The 13,539-nt window shown below is 42.9% G+C and overlaps 1 long non-coding RNA gene across 1 annotated transcript; it reads left to right on the top strand.

Annotated features, from left to right (window-relative positions):
• Positions 1-1,251: 1,251 nt before the first annotated feature.
• On the top strand, positions 1,252-11,461 carry LOC119708887. The gene is made up of 5 exons (XR_005259236.1): positions 1,252-3,077; positions 5,198-5,959; positions 6,499-6,837; positions 7,583-7,679; positions 9,899-11,461. It is a non-coding gene; the product is annotated as an uncharacterized LOC119708887 (long non-coding RNA).
• Positions 11,462-13,539: the final 2,078 nt, after the last annotated feature.

A 13,539-nucleotide genomic window follows, 5' to 3' on the forward strand; every position in this document is an offset into this window, starting at 1 on the left:
GTTTTTGTTTGGTTGGTTGGGGGTTTTGTTGTTGTTGTTGTTGTTGTGGGTTTTTTTGTTTTTTTCTTGTTGCAGCTAAGCCTCTAGTCGGGCTACCTGTCTGTCTATCCTTGAAAAGGGTTCGGGGTGCATACCTGAACTGTGGGAAACTTAAACTCTTAGATAAATGCTACCAAACCAACATATGTCTTTTGAATGTTAATTATAAGTGATTAACTGATACTTTAGTAAAGCCATAGTTCTGCCTTGCAAGCTTCCTACCCAGTAGAACATCTTAGTTCTTTAGACATTAGAAGGTCATATTCAGTTGGCTTTCCGTATTAGAGATTTAAATGCAAGCTGAAGTATATGGAAAATAAATAGAAAAGAACATTATTTGCAGTATTTTTCTTTAAAAAAATAAAAATAAAAGGAGGAAGAAAAGGGAAAGCCAGGAAAATAGGATTATGACAAATCAAATATGTATATATAAACAATGACAAAAACTCTTTAATGTCTGTTAAGTTTTCTGAAATCACTGCAATTTTCTTAAATGAACCTTAGTACATGCACACAACCCATGACAGATAACATTACTGGAAAGCAATAACAGAACGTAAAGCATACTAAGAAGCAAATTCATAAACCTATACAAATAAAGCCAGGAGGATATTATAATATTAAAAGTAAAACACACCTATTTGTCCAAAAACTTGTCCTCTTTGCTTCAGTTTCCCCATTCTTACAGCAAGGATAGTAATATTTATCCCTTGAAAATAGTACCTAGAAGAATTGATTAGTTCATTATTATCAGTAATTACAGTAGTTGTTATGTACTTTAAGATAACTGGATGAAAGTACCATAAGTCCAGTTAAAATGAGAATCTGCTCAGGAAAGCAATAAGAGAGGAATGCAGAGCCTTGAAGTTTTATCGTGGGATCTTGTTTGGCCTTAGCTGGTAGTTACTGAAATTTGTAAGCATGCCCAGCTGCTTTGAGGGCTACAAAGAACAAGATAAGATCCCTTTGTACTGCAAAGGTCAGTGTGATGCCCAGAGCTCAGCATCCCAGCTTCAGTGACATGAGCAGGCAGAGGAATAATCATCTCCATTGGTCCAGAGGGAGCTGGGACTGTGGCCTTCCCCTTCCAGCTGCTGGATGGAGAAGCAGTGTAAGATCTCAAAGTGACCCAGCCAGCCTCCCCTGCTCCCTAATGCTGCTCAGAAAATCACTTATACTGACTAAAACTTCCCTGCTCCCCCTCAGCAGGATTTGGCCCACAGCCCTGTGGTCCTTCAAGTGTCTCTGAAAGATGTGGACTCTTGAAATGGAAAGCAGGAGCCAGGTACAGGGCACTCCCGTTCTCTCAGTCCTGTTTCTGAGCTTGCAGTTTCCAGCTCTATTATCTTTTTTTCCCTGAGCTTTCCAGGGCTGCTGTTCATGTCTGGCAGGTAACTTCTGTTCCCTAGCTACCTCCTGTCACCACAGCTCTGCTCACACAGCAGCTGGGGAGGGAGGAGGAATGACCCCTTTCTTTGCACCAGCGAGGAGATCTGTGCATGGAGGGTCCTTCCTGGCACAGGTCAGAGGGATGAGGAAATGATTCAAGGCTGCAATTTTTGCAAGTAATGCCAGGGTGCAGCTATATTTCTGGAAAGCAAGAGCCAGCTGTGCCAGAGCAGAGAGCATTGCTCAGCGCAGCATCAACATAAAAACCCAGCAGCGGTTTGATATGAGACAAATTTTATTAAAACCATAAGAAGCAACCATCCAATAGTTGGTTCTTTCTTGCTTTTAGCGTATACATAAAAGAAAGGGCTGGCGTTCTGACAGCAAGCAAAATGCTTTCAGTCCTCGGTCTCAGAAAAACAGGCTTCCTCGGTCACACAGTTTTCAATAGCTGCAAACACAGAGTTATGTTGCTAAATGTTAAGGGCTCAGCTGTTTACCAGAAGAATGTTTCCTCCCTGGAACACATGGTTTTGCTTAAAAGAAGTTCTCCCAAAAACCCCATTTTATTTAATTAGTAAATGCAACATTATAGTTCTAACAAACATGCCATACTGTCTTCCCTTACAAGAGCAAAATAGGAAAAGAAGACAAAAATTGACCTCTCAATTTAAGAGAGGGGTAGAAGCACATTCTGCCTAGGAAATATTGCAGCTTTGAGGTCTGGTGATCTAGAGCCAAATCTCGTGCTTGAAATGTGTGGTACTTTGTGTGTCGTTTCCATGTCCTGGTTCATGCTGTAAGCGCAAATGTGGATCAGAGTGAGAGGCTTGCATGCTCTCCCAGCTTTTACCACCGGCTGGTCAAATCTCTGCCTCTCACTTCCCAGGCTCAGCTCTCCCCTCTGTAAGGGGGAGGTGATCTTACTCCTCCTTACAAAAAGCACACTCAAATCATTAAATAAAAATGTAGTACTCTTGTTTCTTCTAAATGAAATTACCCTGAAATTAATTGCATTTACATCAGCAGTTGATTTATCCCAGAGTATTACCAGGATGCAAGCAAGAGCTTCTAGAATGAAAGTATTATATTTTTAATTAAGGGCCCTTGAACTTGCCACATGCTTTGAGCTTGTGGAGAGTGAAATGGTGGCAAATTTCTGAACAACTCATTCAGCTCAGCAAAGTATTTACGATTATCTGCTAAAAATGATCGTTGTGAGACAGAGCTTAAGCTAACACGGGAAATCTGTGCTGAAAGAATTACAGATATTGTAGCAACCCAAAGGAAGCATACTGTTCACATTCCTCTTACTTCTTTTGACTCTTGTATCCAATGGAAAAGTTCTTGATAAGCTTTATTGCACTGCAGAGGGTATAAACAATGCACTTTGAAATCTGCTGAGTTTAAACCCAAAACTTATCTTTTCATTTGTTTCCTGAATTGTCCCACAAACACAAATCCACTCCACACATGTGTTTATAAAGAGCAGAATACATTTATTACTGCCATACAGTCCCTTCCTTTCTTGGTTTTTTTTTCCTCAGTATTTCTTTTTTTTTTTTTTTACTTGCTAAAACATTCTTCTATATGCTGAACTGCAACATGGTGTTTGATGTCTGCAATCAAACTGCAACAAGAGGGAAAAGGTAACTTTTTTTTTTCCTGCTGTAACAGTTTTTATGTTTCAAGATTTAAAGTGATTTCTTCAATGGGGTCAAGCAGAAATTTATTCTGTGACAGGGAAATGTACTGAATCAAGAGGTTTTTAGTATAGAGGCTATTGGCCTTCTGACAGAGCTAATGGGACCCTGTTGCTCACAGGATAATATGCTTAGTTAACATAAACTGAGCTGATTTTGCAGCTGCCATGTAAGAAAAAAAAATCCACAGGAAATATAGGTCTGATTGTTTTTTTTTTTTTCTTTTTTCTTTTGATGCTTTTCTCTAAAAAGATCTTGTACATTCTTGGCTTTTTGGCAGGAATTCTTTCCTTCTTCATGCAAGTAGAAGTCAATTATTAACCACAAACACCAGAATACAATTGATTATGATGCCACCACTGTGTGTAAAACAATAGGGTTAATCCTCAGTTCCCTACCTTCCTAATTTATACAGACTTATCACTTTTCTTCCCAAAAGTTTCCTTGTGAACCCTCACATTTCATTACCTATGAGGTTTTTTTTAACTTTGGTCTCTTGTAGCAAGGGATGCTGACATCAAGCAATACCAGACATTCAATTCTCATTCCCTGTCTGTCCCTCATGTGACGCCTGGAAGCCTTGGAGAAGGGAGCATCACCCCTGATGGTGCACTGCTGTTAAAAGGCACCAAGAGAGCAGCCAGAACGCAGAAGCTGTGGCAGGCACCCCAGCAGCACACTTTTTCTCCTTGTGCTCCTACATTGCCTCAAGCCCTGGAGAGATCATTTTAGTAGAGCAGAGGTTTATGGGCTGATTTGTGATACTTAGTCCAACCTCTTTTGCCATCTCAGATGCCTTCCTGATTGCAGGACAGACATGGGAGAAGGGTGTACAGGATGCTCCAGATTCAGTGCATTCAGGATGCTCCAAATTCCATGGAGGTGGTCACAAACCACATCAGTGGGGTGTCAGGAAAGGGCCAGTCACCCAGTCCAGCACAGACACCAAAATAAATGTGCAACCACCTGGGAGTAAAACTAAAACCTTTTGAGATGGCTGGACTGGTCATCATTTCACACACCAACAGGCCCCAATGGGAAAGGAAGGTCAAGGTTGTCATGATACTCTGTCAGCAAGGACTTGTTTATCATTCTTTAGAATTGAAGAAACATCCAAGTAGCTTTTAGGGGAAGGTAGAGAGCTTTTCTAGTGGTCGGAAAAGTAACAATTTCAAGGTTGATGTTACTCCTCTGTCCTCAGTGTTTCTGTGACTGCAATTTTGTTGCTAATTAAGAATCAGCTTCAAGAAAGCAAAACACAAAGCTGGAGGTGCACAATCAGTATCACAAAAGGCCAGAAATATTGATTCTTTCACCATGTGATAAATAGGTATTTTGTGCAGATGTTTGGTCCCCGTGTGAAGGGGCTTGGCCATGGGCATTTGCACGGTGCTGCTAGACCAAGCACCAAGCCCAGGAGAAGCTTCTCTGGGTGATCAGGACACTGAGCTCCCCTGGATAGAGAAGAGTCTTTTGTCTCAACTGGAGAAAAAAAGCTTTGTAACATCAACCTAACAAAAAATCCCATTTGCTGCTGCTGCTGCTGCCCTGCGCAGTGAGCACTGGCCCCATGTGGGAACGGACAGAGGGGACTTTGCCTGGCCATGCTGGATGTGCTCCTAGCATGCCTGCTGCCTGCCTCCCCTGGGACATCCTGGGGGTGATGTCCCAAGCAGCTGCTCTGGCAAAAAGGACAGTGCTGCTGGACAAGGGGAGATGCAAAACTTACACCACCGGAGCGAGAGGCATAGTGAAGCGTGGCAGCTGGATGTGTCAGTTGTCTTGGCAGCTATGCAGGGCTTTTTCTTGTTTACTCTGCTAGATGTAGGCATCTGAGCTCCTGCTGAAAAGGAACAGGGGTGTTCAAAGCCTCTTTTGATTTTGCAATTTGCTGGTTCATATGTCTTCCTATCTGTGCCTCTTACAGATACATATGGATAAATGTATATGTATATTTATATACCTCAGAGGTATCAGAATTAAATGTGTTTTATTTTGAATATTCAAGCCATCCCAGCATAGTTAGCTCCTGCAAGAAAATTCTTTAAAAATTATTTTCACCACAGTGAGCATCTTCCACACAGGAGCGCATCAGCTTCCAGAAGGTGAGACGTGTGGAAGATTCCCTGTTGCCATGCAAAGGAACCGAGCCAAGGACTAACAACAGTGGTCTGACTCTACAATACGAAGGGGGAGCACGTCTGTGCTTGCACAGAAGTATCCCACATCAGTGCAAAATAGGCCTGTGGATTCCTCCATCCCTCCTGGGTATTTCAATTAAAAGCAGAGAAGGAAGTCCAAGAAAATGCCTAAAATGGCTTGAGTCCTTCCTCACGATCTGGAAATGGAAGTCTGCGGTGACTAACTCCAGCCCAGCCACCAAACCCCTCCCTCCCCGACTCTGCATTGCTCTGTTCATTCCCAGCTCCTCTCCTGCGTTTGCAAACAGTCGGCAGTGGAAACAGTGAAGCAGCCTGGCTTCGAACGCCAGCACCACACGAGTGGTATGCGACTGCAGCAGGGACCGTCCCCAGCCCATCCCCGTGCCTAACCTAGGAAGAAGTGGTTAAAATCTGACGGGGGCAAGGCTTGATTATAAGCAGAGGAATTACTTTAAAAGAGGTTGCTGCCACGCCTGCAAACAAAGCCCGATTAAATCCTTCCATGGGCTTAAACTGGCTTCAAAACAGGCCTCTAGCAGCTTCTCCAGTTTAAATAAAAATTGAAATGCCTGTTTATAATTTCTAAGCCAGTTCAGATGATGTCTCCTGACTTTCTCACAAAGCTAACAGCAATATTTGTAAAGAACAAAATTAGCTAACTGAATGGTAAGGAAAGCTGCATCCCTTACCCACTCAGAGTTGGTAATATGAGCTTTTTTCTCTCCTTTTTTTTTTCTTTTTTCCCCTCCTTCTTTTTCTGCTTATTCTGTTGTGGTTATGCATTTGACCTACCTGAATTTGAAAGCATCAATCCTGAAAAGAGTTGCCTGGGCACTGGGAGTAGGAACTCATGCTCTGATAGTGGGTTACTCCATGGGCACCAGCCCAGTTCCTTCTCTGTTCTCTCATTGTGTGACAAGCATGAAGTCTCAGCTCTTCTGCTCAAATTTTAAACATCTAGGTGTAAATACCAAGTGATTTTGTGTGATTTCAGCTGTTCATTTCCTTCCACCACCCATCCACCTCACATAAAAGTCTGTTGAGACTTGGTTTTTGTGTGTTACCTATTCCTCAGGAGTGTGTGATCTCTTCGGGTATCCAAGAACTGTGACAATGCAAAAAATAAAGAGCAGTATGGGATGCTTGTCGCCCCAGTTCTGTATTGTTCAAAATCTTACAGTTCAAAATCTTGCTTTCTCTTTCAGTTTAATTCAGTCACAACTTTTTCCCTAAGGACTTTAAGAGTCAGAGCTTTCTGTGCTCGTGAGTGAAGGCTAAGGGAGGATAAATCATCCACTGTGGGCCCCAGGATGCCCTATCTGCTCCTCTTTGGTTGTGAACTGTGGAGAAACACATCCTTGAAATGTTTGACTGCTTCTGAGACAAAGCCTTCCTTGCCCTTCATTCAGCAATGCAGCAAGATCTTTGGGAGACCAAGCATGCCTGGAGATGAGTTTGTTCACAGGGTGTATGAGGTGCTGGCTGGAGAGATGCAGAGCTGAGCTGCTGGCATATGCCCTACCCAAATTTACTCCTGCCCTCAGGTTTGTGACCTCAGTGACTATTTAATAGCATAAACCTACCTTGTACATTCCCTGCAGAGGTGATTAAAAAGGATGATCACATGAAGGAACACCTGAGCAAGGATATCAGTAGATTAATTCATTATTTCTACTAAGCTAATTAAGCATTAAGGCAGATCAATTAAGTGATCACATTGAGATCACGATTAAGATCAAATCAATAAATCAGTAGATTCAAGTGGCTGACCAACAGGTTGTATATCTATCAAAGTGACTTGTGAGGTCGCCACTGAAGGAATTACTTAGATTTTAATCTCGTCTAGGAAGATTTCAAGGAGGAGGCAGAGTCTTTTCAGGCTAAAACCCCAGTGAGCTTTCCAGCAGTGAAGAACATAGGCCTTTGAAAGACATAAGGATATTGAAGGAGTTATCTCTCCTGCTTCAAAGGGGGATCTCCAGTCTTCGGATTTTTTGCCAAGCTGTATGACCCAGGTCATATGGTAATCTTGTTTTCACTGTGTTTGGGGATGTAACGTCACAGGCATCATCGTGGTAACTTTCCTTTAACACGTCCTTCTTAAACCTTAATTTTACTTAAATATGTATTAACATTTATTGTCTATATATACATCCTGTTTCACAAGTGGCCCAGTTTTTCTCCACTGCCGAAGCAGAAGGGGTGGTTAGGTAAGCCCGGATACTTCTGAATAATCTTGTTTTCAGCTCCAAAACCTGCCATCTTAACTAATTTACTACTTTGTTTTAGTGTTCCTCCAAGGGTATTTTTCACGCAAGCACACCTGGTCACCCATTCATACCAACAGAAAAGCAAGAAGAGATGGAATTGATTAATTAAAACAAAGGTAAAAACAAACAGTGTAATTTCATCATTCCTTGAAGGGTTTAATTCGCATGCGTATTTCTTCATTACACCAAGCACAGCACTGAAGGCTTGCTCTGGGCACACAGCCTGGAGTCTGACATGGCCCCAGAGCAGGCTGCAGCCTGCCCAGCCCCGTGAGAGCCTTCCCTCAAGTCTAGCTCATCTTCCTCTGTGTGCGTTATCCAGACCAAAGCAGCATGTTCATGTTTTTATTTTTGGGTAGTGGATGATGTTTCTCTTATCATTATCATTGGTACAGGTATAACTTCTCCTTAAATCAGCCTTGGGTTCACATTGTAGGGCTGTCAGGTCAGTTGTGAGCCCTGGTGCTTTTTGGATGGTATCTGTCATCCAGGTCCCGCATGAGCTGTGTCAGGAAGTCCCACCAGCAAGTGACCTTTGATTTTGCCTGGTCAGTTTTGATCACATATCTGTAATATAAAATGCAGATGTGTGGGAGGAAGCCTTGCCAGTTAAGGTGGAAGTTTGTCTTGCAGCAGAGGTAAAGGGAGTATCACATGCTGTCAGTGGAAGTCTCCCCGCTTTCAGAAGAATACCTGGTGTCCTGCTTAGCACACTTTCTCCTTGGTACAGTTTCCTTGTGCTAGTTCCTCCTACAGTTAAAATATTGTGAATTTATTAATGGAAAAAACTTGGGATGCTAACTTGGGGAATTTTTTTCCCTTACTCTTATGGGTTCTTTCTAAACCTACAAAACACGGTTACAATAATTACTGTTTGACCATTAAAATTTTCTCAGTATTGACTCTACTTTGGGTATATTCTCATTCCACAATGTCCAGTCCAAGCAAGGGTCCAAATGTATTTGAATTCCCAGTTCATGGAGGCCTCAGGCTTGCAGGTAATGTGGTGGAAGGTTTTTCACATTTCTCTGTCACCAATGTGAGTTATAGCATGCCTGAGGCAATATGTGGGCCTTAAAAATAAAAAATTAAAATGCAAAATAAAAGATGCCCTGGTTCTCCTTTTGCAGAGACAGCACAAATCAGGGGGTGAGCTGTGCACAGTGCTCTGATAGAAAGTAATTTCCTGATTTAGGGTGATATGTAGCTAAGGATTTTGACTGATCTCATCTATATGTGTATTCAGTCTTTCAAGATGCTTTAGTAAGCATAGCTGAAATTTGAATATCTTATTTTGTTTTATAAAGCCTCTTTCATATTATTTTTAGGGAGAGTTATCTTTGTTACTTGCAACATGACACTGCTTCGGGTCATCTGCAGGTTTAATCAATCTGATTTTTCAGGCAAATAATTTGCATGAAAGCCATGTACAGGCCTGTGACCAGGACAGATCCCGGCTCACTCTCACTTGGTCCACCCTTTCATTTGGAAAATGAATTACTTATAAAGTCCATATCAGCCCAGGGCTTTGCCACTAGCCCTCCTCTAATTTTATCAAGTGTGTTTTTCTGCCTGGTTTCGCAGGACCTTGCATGAGACTGGGCCACAGCCTGCCCAGAGCTGAGCTGCTGCACCTCTGGAGCTTCTGCTGTTAGTCTGCTTTGGGAGGAAAGCTGCTTGGTGTGGTATGGCTTGGTCTTGACTAATCCAAGTTGGCTTCTCATCTCTTTGTCATCTCCTGGATGTTTACAAATAAATTCATTATTTGTTCTGAAGAGTTACAGCTAGGCTGACTGGTCTATGATTCCCTTGGCTTTTCTTGTCTTCCCTTTTCTCTTCATAAGGAACTTCTTTGGCCTTTTTGAACTTGGGGGGTCCTGGCATATCCATCACTAACTCCCCAAATCAACCACTACTGTCAATTAGTGCTGGGTGAAATTGCTCCTGCACAACGAAATTGAAAACATTTACCTCATCTGTGTGCTCCCTAATCACTGTTTTCTTTCAGGATTGCATCTCATTCCCTTTCTTGGCTGCCTATTTGGCAGCAGTTTATTCACTGTAGGCTGATAATAAAAAAAGTATTAAGGACTTTGACTTTATTGAAAGTATTTATCAATAGCTTTTGCTATTTATTGGGTGGCAGAGCAACCCTTTCCCTTACTCATCTTGTTTTTACCCTGTAAGATTAAGTCTTCTGTGAACGGTGCCCCATGCTGGAGTCAGAAGTGTTCAGTGCTCTTTTTTCATCAGTACATGACAGGGAAGATTTTTTGGAGCCAGGCTGGTTGATTTCTGGCCTCTGTTGGTTTTTAATGTATTTATTTTTTTTAAGTTCTTCAGGGCTCAGTCTCAAATAGAAACTTGGGCTGCTAAAGACACTGAGATCACCTCCCATCCCTACTGCTTGAGGTAAGCCCAGACAACTCAATTGCTGTCCTAAGGCCATGTTTCTGAAGGTATCTTCCCAAGATCCCAAGCTCTCCACATCTGCTCAGTGATTCTTTTAGCAAGGTGGCCAGCAGGAAGGACTCTGTCTGCACAGTCTCCTACCTGGCTCCCTGAAGGGACATCCTCCCTTTGAAGGACAACTCCCAACCTCACTTTCGGGATGCTCCTGCTTCTCCTGGTGTGGTGGGGGTTGGTGATGCTCCTGAAGGCTGAGGCTCCCCTGCGTCCTTTTGGAAGCCCCGTCGCTATGGCGACTGTGTGCAGCTTTATGGTCTGTTTGTTGTCCACCTCTCTCAATCAGACATGCTTCTGGAGCTTTTATATTTTCAGTGATTTTCATTCAAATTCTCTAGTGGGTGGTTTTGAATTCAATAAAGGAATGACACACTGTGATGAAAGACTTCCAAAAATCTGTGTGTTTCACTGTTGCACTGTTTTATTTATTTAATTATTAAAAGAGACTTTTTATTGATTTTCTATTAATTTTGTGTCATTGTCATACTGGTCTGAGAACATCAGAGAGAAAGAGAAAATTTTTTACTTCGCCCCCTGCTTTGGATGCAAAACTCACCAAATTGCTCCCCATGATCCAGCTGGGGTGGCTGTGGCACTGAGGGGAGCAGCAGAGCTGCCCACCTGCTCCCCTGCCCCGATTCTCAGGGGACTGCAGGAGCCAAGCAGGGTGGACCAGAATCCTTAAAGCCTAAAGGCAATTTTGCCCTGGAACAGATCTCCATCTTGGTGCTCCCAACTCAGCCAGGGGATGAATGAAACAGAGGAGCAATGATGGTGAAGCCTCAAGAGTGTGCACAGGGTAAATGCACCATCTTTGCTCACCTGCTTCTTCATCACCAAGGGACATTTCAAACCCTAGTGGTCACTCCTCCCAGCTTATAAGCTAAAGCTTTTACCTACCAGGTCATAGCACTTCTGATTTGATGATTATTTTAATGAAGGATCACAATTTGTATTTGTATCCTTCTTGGCCCATTCCCTCTCCAGGGCTTCTGCCTCTGTTTGTCAGAGAGAGTTTTTATTCCTTGCCTTCTGCATATTCTTCCACCTGCTCTGATGCTTCTATCACAACAGTCCTAGGAGGTGAAGATCTGTTCAGCTTTGACAAATGTTAGCACTTCTGCATTTGATAGTCATATTTTAGGGAGTTATTTTCCTTCAAAGGAATTTATATACCTCTCCTTACCTTTGTTGCATTTCAAAATTGTGCATCTTGTGCTGACATGGGAAGAGCTCTTTGGTTGGGAACTCATGGTTTGCTCTGAAGGTTTGAGATTATCAATGAGGAAATCTTATTTCTCAAAATGTAGTTGAAAAAGAGCTGCCATGGTACTAATAATAAAAATGTATAGACATGAAACCAAGAGATTATTGGGAAGAAAAACTGAATGCTTTCAAACACAGAAAATAAGGACTATGGTTTTAGTTGTGTTTTCACGTAGTTTGATTGCTAGTGTTCATTCATTCTGGATAGTCAAAATAAACTACTTTCTTTTTAGATATACTAAAGTTTTTACTTGGAGAGCATGACTGGATGCTCTTAGATTTGGTGTTCTAAAACATAACAGCATTCCTTAACAAATGTGCTTAAATGGCACAGGATATATCAACAGCAGGTTTTGATAAACCTTTCGGTTTTATGTACAGAACCACAACATTATCAATCTGTTTGGTTGAGTCCCTTAGGAAAAGACCTTTCTTTTTCATCTAGCCCTTGGTGTGGCAATGGGAAGAGGTCTGAGGCAAGGAATGGAGGGCCAGGTTTGCAACCAGGATCTCACAGTAGGGCTCAGTACCTTGGCTCAGTATCAATGTTATGTTTTGCTATAAAGAAAAGGAGGCTGAAAAAACCCTGTTTTACTGTATTTTAGTCTTAGGAAATTGAAAGAACAACAACTGAATTCAGGACAAATCAATCAAATATCACATCATTGATGGCTTTTTATTTATTTTTCTAAGTAACCTGTCTCCAACTATAAAACCAACCATCTTCTGATCACCCAACTTTACTGATGGACCCAGTTTAAAACAGTTTCCAGCTCAATCACAAACCACCATTTAACTGGACTGAGTCACAAACTTACCCTACAGCAGCCCCTCAAATGTCTGTTTTCTGGAGCTACAAGTAGGTCTCAGAGTGGTGTGAGCAGGATATCCAGAAGTGGATGGTGATGCCTCTGGGTGGACAGGCTCTGCAGCTGATACTAATCCCAATTTTCATGGCACAGTGGGACAAGGAAGAGCCCTGGGTATCCAGAAGGTCCTGTGCAAAGAAGAGGAGGACCCATCTCCCAACCACATTGTTTGGCAGCACCTATGCAAAGCAGGGAAGTTGTCTTCAGAGTACTGCCAATAGGAGACCTCATGATAAGCATGTTCAGCCCCTTACTACCCCAAGAGGTATGTTGTTTTGGGGTCATTTATGCAATCAGGACAAAGCAGGGATGAGCTGGGATTCTGAGTTCCTCAGGAACACCCCATGGACATCTTAAACCCCAGGACCAGACAGCAGTCAGCAATGTGGGCAGCATATGAACAGATTGCAGAACTCACTGGGATTATCAGCTCCCTCTCAAGCTCACCCCTACTCTGTGGTTGTGGTTTCTGTCTTCTCTGAGTGACACTGACCCTACAGCCCCTTTTACTTCAGCTGGGATTTATTGCTGTTAGGGTTGCTGAATCCCTCTGCCTCTCCAGAGAATGGGTTATATCCAACAGCAGCAGATTCTGCTCTCAGGAAATTGCACAGGCTCAGGGAAACCCGGAGATGGTTGAGAGACCCTAAAACTTCCCAGATGGAGGTTGCCTCTCCTGTTTTGCTGGTGCTGTCTAGTAAGTCCATGGCAATGTCCTACCATGCCAGACAGGCTCCAGCCATCGTGCTGGAACTGAAGGGAGAGAAGAGTGCTGAGTGAGAAGAGTGCCTGTGTGACTGCTGCTGCTGCTGCTGGATAGAACATTGCGAGGGCACGAGAAAGGCTGTGGGGAAGGTGGTGGGAGGGCTCTGGAGGCGGCACCTGCCTGAGGTTGCAGCAGCTCCGGGGTGATTCATCCTGGACTGGGAGTAATCGGCTGCTGAGACGCTGAGCCCTGAAACTATTTCATCGCATTTAGCATTTCCCGCTATATAGCACACAACTTTGCAAAGGGCTCTCTGCTCACTGTTCGGCTGCAGCAGAGCCCTGAGTCACCTCCTGGTCCCAGCAGCCATGTGTCAGTCCTGGGGAAGGGAGCGAGCAAATCAGATCTTGCAAGAACAGGCAAATTACTTTTGCTTTCTCAATGGAAAAACCCCAAACAAACAACCAAACAAAAAAGAAGATTGTAAGAGGAAGTGAATACTTGAAATAAGCAGGATCCAAAGTGAGCTCCTTTATTACAGAAAAGCCAAAACAATCTACTGGCGTGGTATGGGGGTTGAAAGTGCCTGAGTGATGGCTGCAAAATCTTTCTGTTCGAGAAGATGCACACGCTGATGGCAAAGCAAGTGATCAGAATTTTGCTAACTGC

Source organism: Motacilla alba, chromosome 1A (genome assembly GCF_015832195.1).
Source record: "Motacilla alba alba isolate MOTALB_02 chromosome 1A, Motacilla_alba_V1.0_pri, whole genome shotgun sequence".
NCBI classification, from domain to species: domain Eukaryota; kingdom Metazoa; phylum Chordata; class Aves; order Passeriformes; family Motacillidae; genus Motacilla; species Motacilla alba.